The following is a 7,309-nucleotide window of genomic DNA, read 5'->3' as shown; positions in this document are numbered from 1 at the left end:
CTCCTGTCTTGGACTTATTTCCAAAGCTATTTGCGTGTGTGAAAAGGTGGCATAAATGCAATACTACTTCAAGTGTGAAGAAAAGACAGCAATCCCAATTGAATGTCGATTCCTAGACACTCCCCATCTGGTAGGAAAGAAGTCTCGCGTGATACAACCCTGAATCCTCTCCTTCCCCTTTTTCATTTTCTGCTTAAGAGCCCAAGAGATCCAGTGATCCGGTTGAGAGGAGCATCCCATGAAGCAACCACCAGATAGGACTCTCCCGGAGATGGCACGCTAGGCACTTCCTCTGCTTCTTCCAACACACAGGCCTGGATGTTCCCTGAGGCCCAGCTGCCCTCCTGCCCCCTGCAGAGAGGAAGTCGGTCCACTCCCCTTTGGCTTTAGCAGACTCCTTTTTTCCTCCCCTCTTCTCAAACAGAGACAAGGCTCTGGTCAGCACTCGGGGGTTTGAGAGCCAGTCTGGAAGAATCGACTCAGAGAGCTCCTCTGCCATTGTCCCAGCAAAAAGGAGGGAGAGCACCCAAGTTCTTCCATCCCTTCCCTTGGTTCCACAAGAGGGGCCAGTGATGATGGAGCTATCCCCGGCCCCCACCTTCTCTGACTTGCTGGATTTGCCTGTCTCCACCTCCTTGCAAACCAGGCTTTAAAGGGGGTTTGCCTCAAGAGCAGACAAGGGATGAGGGATCCAACACTGCCATTCAAGTCCCCTCCCTTTGCCTGACATTGGATCCTTCTTTCAGTGGGGTGGGGTGGTGTTGATGGGGGTGAGTGTGAGTGTTCTGGGTTGTAAAGCAGGAGAATGTAAGTACAAATGTGCTTTGGTAGTAGCAACCTCCTGAAGCGCAGGTAAGGAAGGAAGAGTCCAATGCTGGGAAAAGGCAGGGAGCAGAAAAGGCAGCATTAGAGGCAAGATGTATCGCTAGATTTGCTGGCATTGCAAAGAATTGTAAATATGATTATTTACGTTTGTGGTACCAAAGACTCAGTCATGTGAATGAAAGATCTTGGTTTGAAGCTACTCAATTCTACAGTGGCATGCATTGGCAAACTTGCTGAAATAAAGAACACTTTCCGTAGAAGTGAAGGGACAAGCAAACACACCTCTCCAAAAAGTCATGTGTAGGTGACGGCTCATTCACAGTAATATTTGTGGATCTATGAGAGTCTCATCAGTTTCTGGGAATAGATATTTCCTGAACTTTACTGATGATTGCAGGAAGTTTTTATCTGTTTATATGATCAAGAGCAAAGTTGAAGTTTATGAAAGGCTACAGGAATTTTTTGTCAGCTAAAAGCATTAAGAAATTCTAAGTCCAATGTTATAAAGAAGATGCTAAAATAGGTTTCAACCAAAAAGGGACCCTGGGAGATAATTATGCAAAAGAAGAAAAAAATAATTAAGATAATATATCAAACACTACTAAATTGGACGACGGAAAGAGAATAGGTTAAAGACTGCCAAGTGAAGTGGGCAAAAGACTTTGGGTATAGTATAAATCTAAATCTGGGAAGAAATCTGGAACAAAAAATTGAAATTTACTACAGCTACCGAGATACGAGAGAATTGGTATAAGATGCAATTCAGCTGGTATTATACCCCAGTTAAAATAGCCAAATTTAGTAAATGGTCATCTAACAAATGCTGGAAATGTGGCAAAGAGATAGGAACTTTTTATCACCAATGGTGGAAATGCAAGAATGTCAAAAAGTACTGGAACAATATATATCAAATAACACAAAAAAATATTACAAATTAAATTCCCACCTAAACTGGAAATGTACTTATTAGGCATAACAAGCCCGAAACTGAATAAAAATCAGGATAAAATGGTCTTTCTGATGACCACAGCAGCAAGATTAGTCCTAGCAAAAGTCTGGAAACAAAAAAAGACTCCCCCCATTGAGGAATGGATCCTAAAATTATTAGATTTAATACAAATGGACACCTTGACACAAAAGCTGAGAGATGGAAAAAAGAAAACGGATTGGACAGGCTTCAGAGACTTTTTACAAAACAGCGGATATACATTTACATTAGATTTATCTGACGTATGACAGACAATATTCATAGAAGTGTGGACTGGATAATAAAATAGATGCGGAAAAACTTCAAAACTAATACTCTTCAGGACGACAATGGGAAGTCGATAAATTTTAACCCACTGGGACAATGTGGGCCCTTTTCCTCCCCCTTCTCTGCTGTCTTCTCACCCACTTTACCTCCCCAGCATCTCTCTACACTACCCCCACGGTTTTGTTTTCCTCGCTTTTGCTGTAAAAATCACATAGAAAATAATAAAAATCTATATTTTTTAAAAAAAGAAATTCTAAGTCCACATGTGAGAAGAGTTGCTCTAGGAAAAGCGATCTACTGGGATGAGAGGTTTAATCAAGTGAATATTCTATCCAATCAGTAGACAGGCTTGAAAACCTTCCTGCTCAATTCATTCTACCTAAGATTTCAGAAGGAGATGAGGGAATGGTACCTCCCGGTGACCAAAGAACAGATGACACGGTGGAAGCCAGGAGATGAATTAACATTTCACTTCTTTTGCTAATGCAAGAGCGACACATGAACCATCAACTTGGAATGAAGTTCAGAAATTGGCAATGAGTGAAAGAGAGAAATGCAGCACTAGAAGAAATAGGATTTTTCCCCCCACAAGAATGTAACTTCAAGAGTTGTTAGCAGTCCAAACTCCCTGCCACCTGGGCCTTGAAATTGGGTTCTGGCATCAAAAGCAGCCTGAAGCCCAGGCAAGAAATGAAGGATGCCAGACTGCCATTCCCGCCCACTCTTTTTGCCAGAGGTGGGATGCTTCCTTCCTTGAAGGCCCAGAAGGGAGGGGGTGGATTGCAAGGAGGAGACTGCAAGTGTCTCTGACCACAGCCTTCTCAAGAGCAGCTAAGGAAGGAAGAGTCCAAGACTGGGCAAAGGGCATGGGGGTGGGAGAGGCAGCGATGGGTCCTTCCTTCCTTACCTGCTTTTGAGGAGGGTGGTATCAAGTCCTCATTTGCAGTCGCCTCTTTTACAACCCAGCCCAGCCTGGGTCTGCAGGGAAGGAAGGATCCAATGCCATGCAAAGGAAGGAGGCTTGAATGGCAGAGTTGGATCCCTCATTGCTTGCCTGCTTTTGAGACAAGCAAGGAAGCCCTTTTGGCAGCCTGGATTGCAAGGAGAAGGAGGCAGCTGAAGCCAGCAGGTTGGTGAAGGGGGGGGGGGGGGTAGGTCTGTCATCACTGGCTCTTTGTGAGGAAGCAAGGGAAGGGAAGGGAGTCTGTGGGCTCTCTCTCTTATCTCCCTTTGGTGGGGCCAGTGGGAGAGGAGCGCTTGGAGCCCATTCTCCTGGGCTGGATGCTAAGCCCCAAGTGTGAACAGGAGTCTGGCATCCGCTTTGGAGCCTGCTGATGGAGCAAGGCAGGGGGCAGCCCAGGAACAGCCAGGGATTCAAGTCAGGCCTGGTTTCTCCCTGTTGTTCCTGGTTTCTCCTGTCCTCCTCTAATACGCACCCTATTTTGGCTGACGAAATTTAGCCAATAAATTTGGTCATTGCACTCGAGTAAATACAGTATGATCCTATAGTATTACGAAAAGAAACCTATGTAACCTAATTAGCTGCTGCTGCTCAGTCGCATAGTCGTTTCCGACTCTTCGTGACCTCATGGACCAGTCCACGCCAGAGCTCCCTGTCGGCTGTCACCGCCCCCAGTTACTTCAAAGTCAAGCCAATCACTTCAAGGATACCATCCATCCATCTCGCCCTTGGTCGGCCTCTCTTCCTTTTTCCTTCCATTTTCCCCAGCATCATGATCTTTTCCAAGCTTTCCTGTCTTATGATGTGGCCAAAATACTTCAACTTTGCCTCTAATATCCTTCCCTCCAGTGAGCAGCCGGCCATTATTTCTTGGAGGATGGACTGGTTGGATCTTCTTGCGGTCCAAGGCACTCTCAGGATTTTCCTCCAACACCATCGTTCAAAAGCGTCTATCTTCCTTCGCTCAGCCTTCCTTATGGTCCAGCTCTTGCATCCATAGGTTACTATGGGGAATACCATTGCTTTGACTATGCGGACCTTCGTTGCCAGTATGATGTTTCTGCTCTTCACTATTTTATCAAGGTTGGCCATTGCTCTCCTCCCAAGAAGTAGACGTCTTCTGATTTCCTGGCTGCAGTCTGCATCTGCAGTGATCTTCGCGCCTAGAATTATAAAGTCTGTCACTGCCTCCACGTTCTCTCCTTCTATTTGCCAGTTATAATAGGTGTAGTTGCCATGATCTTGGTTTTCTTGATGTTTAACTGCAACCCAGCTTTTGCACTTTCTTCTTTCACCTTGGTGATAAGGCTCCTCAGCTCTTCCTCACTTTCAGCCATCAGAGTGGTATCATCTGCATATCTAAGGTTGTTAATGTTTCTTCCAGCAATTTTAACTCTGGCCTTGGAATCGTCAAGCCCCGCACGTCACATGATGTGTTCTGCCTACACGTTGAATAGGGAGGGTGAAAGTATGCAGCCCTGCTGCACTCCTTTCCCAATCTTGAACCAGTCTGTTGCTCCGTGGTCTGTTCTTACTGTGGCTACTTGGTCTTTATACAAATTTCTCAGGAGACAGGCACTGTGACTTGGTATCCCCATACCACCAAGAACATGCCACAGTTTATTATGATCCATGCAGTCGAAGGCTTTGGAATAGTCAATAAAGCAGAAATAGATGTTTTTCTGAAACTCCCTGGCTTCCTCCATTATCCAGCGGATATTGGCAATTTGGTTCCTCTGCCTTTTCTGAACCCAGCTTGGACATCTGACAACTCTCGCTCAATGTATTGCTGGAGTCCGCCTTGCAGAATCTTGAGCATTACCTTACTGGCATGGGAGATAAGTGCCACTGTACGGAAGTTTGAGCATTCTTTAGCGTTTCCCCCTTTTTTTTTTGTATGGGTATATAAATTGATTTTTTTCCAATCTGATGGCCAATCTTGTGTTTTCCACATTTGCTGGCATATGGCATGCATCACCTTGAGAGCATCACCTTCCAAGATTTTAAATAACGCTTCCACTCCTGTGAGTCAGATTTTGATTTTTAGCCAGAGTTCTGTAGGTTTGTATTTTCTTTGACCATCTTGCAAATCTGACAATTCAATCTTTTACAGATTTCTTGGTAGTTGGGCAGCTAAAAGCTTCTCCTTTTGTCCAAATGTCATCCTGTGATATTGAGATGTCCAGACGTATTTCGCTGCACCAGGCCACAAGGACTTCTCAGAGGTCGTTCCGTGTTTTCCTCCTCCAACCCCCCAGAGCTGTGAACATCAATATTATCTAGTCTTGCAGCTTGTATTTTAGTTGCAGAATCACTTCCTGCATATAATTGAGCTTTTTCTCATTTCTTGGACTTATTTCCAAAGCTTCTCCGACTTTGTTGGTGTGTGAGATAGTGGTGGTCCTGCAATGGTCCTTCAAGCGCAAAGAAGAGGCAGCCATCCCACTTGAATGTCATTTCACAGACACTGCCATTCTAGTAGAAAAGGAGGTTCATGGGATATGGCCCCCCAGCCCTGCGTTTGCTGCCTCCCTCCTTCCCCTACATTCCTGCTCTGTCATGGCAGGTTCACTTGACCAACTGTCGATCACCAACTGCCTTTGCTTCCTTCTGATGGGCTGTCCAATAACCCTCCCAGCATTCCATTCTCTCCCCATCTAACCTCCTGACCAAGATGTCTCATACATGAAAGGGCACAAGTTCCCATATAAAGCCCATGACATCACACATGTCAAGGAGGGAATGATATAATAAATGAGTTATATATTGATCCTGCCCCTATAACCATTGGAGTGAAATTTCTACCTATTCTATTTGTCCAGTCAGCATAAAAGTAAATGTTTACAAATCCTCAAATAGAGGACATCTTTGGTAACAAAAGGCACCTACTAATCCTATCCACACACAACAGTTTTCAAAAATGACATTCTTCAATGAAAACAGAACTAAATGTTTTTTTTAAAAAATCCCAAACTACTTATCATACAGAGGCTCCTGATACTTGTGCAATTTGGCATGCTTAATCTCCTCTATAGGAACCCCCCAGAGCGCAGTGGGTTAAACACTTGTGCCGGCAGAGAAGAGACTTGCAGTTATTCAAGTCACTCCTGACACACACAAAAAAGGATCTATTAGACCTCCCAGTTTCATCAAATCTATGAAGAAGCAAAAAACCTATAGGGCTTAGATTTCCTAATAGGAAAACTAGGTAATTTAATGCTGCTCTAGTTATCCCCCACCACCATTCTCCCCTCCTTTCACCAATCCAGTCTGCACTATAGTTCCTGTTTATTACGTAGAGGGGAAAAAACTTGAAACATCTATGAGATGCAAAACTAAATTGTGGGAAAAGTGTCTTCTACAAAATATCAGGCCTCCCTTTGTTTTTAATCTGTGCACATTCGATGTAATTTTCCAAATTGCCAGCAGAGGCTGACAGAGAACAAAAGAATGTTTCAAGTTCCTTTCATAGTTGGTGAGTGATCTATTCAGCCCAAGAGAGCTTTTGATTCAAAGGAAGATGAGCAGATTGAGTTTACACATTGGGAAATGTGGAAGAGATGCAGGCCTTGTTTTGGGTGGGTGGTCTCTCCGCTGTCTCTGCCCCAAAGCCCAGGAAGAGGGCGGTGGCCGGGGGGGGGGGGGGGAGGGGAGGACAGGGGATCCCTGCCATTGCAGAGCCTCCTTGTGTCTTGCCCCTTGTGTCTTGGGCAGTGGATGTGGAGGCAGTGGAACACTCTCCTCTGGACTATGGTGGAGGCTCCTTCTTTGGAGGCTTTTAAGCAGAGGCTGGATGGCCATCTGTCGGGGTGCTTTGAATGCAATTTCCTGCTTCTTGGCAGGGGGTTGGACTGGATGGCCCATGAGGTCTCTTCCAACTCTACTATTCTATGATTCTATCAGAGTTACAATTTTTCAGAGTAACAGTTTTTAGTTAGTGTAACAACCAGAACATTATAAAATACCAAATTAAATAGTAACTGTATTTTTCATGCAGTGAAAGGGAGTAAAGAGTTTGAGCTCTTTTTATTAAGTTACAAAGTCACACATCTTTCAGTGGAAAAACCCATTTATACATATAAAAGAGAGATGGAATCCTGGCAACCGACAAAACAACAAAACTAAACACCCCACAACCTCGAAAATTGACAGCACAACCCCTCATCCACGCCTCTAGGTTGATACAACAAAAAATAAAAATAAAGTCCTAATTACAGGGAGAGGAATAATTGTTTTTATCCAATTGCTGCCAGTTAGAGGCTAAGCTT

The sequence above is a fragment of the Anolis carolinensis genome, chromosome 1, assembly GCF_035594765.1.
Source record: "Anolis carolinensis isolate JA03-04 chromosome 1, rAnoCar3.1.pri, whole genome shotgun sequence".
NCBI lineage: Eukaryota > Metazoa > Chordata > Lepidosauria > Squamata > Dactyloidae > Anolis > Anolis carolinensis.
The sequence above is the reverse complement of the archived record's forward strand: the minus strand, read 5'-3'. Positions refer to the sequence as shown.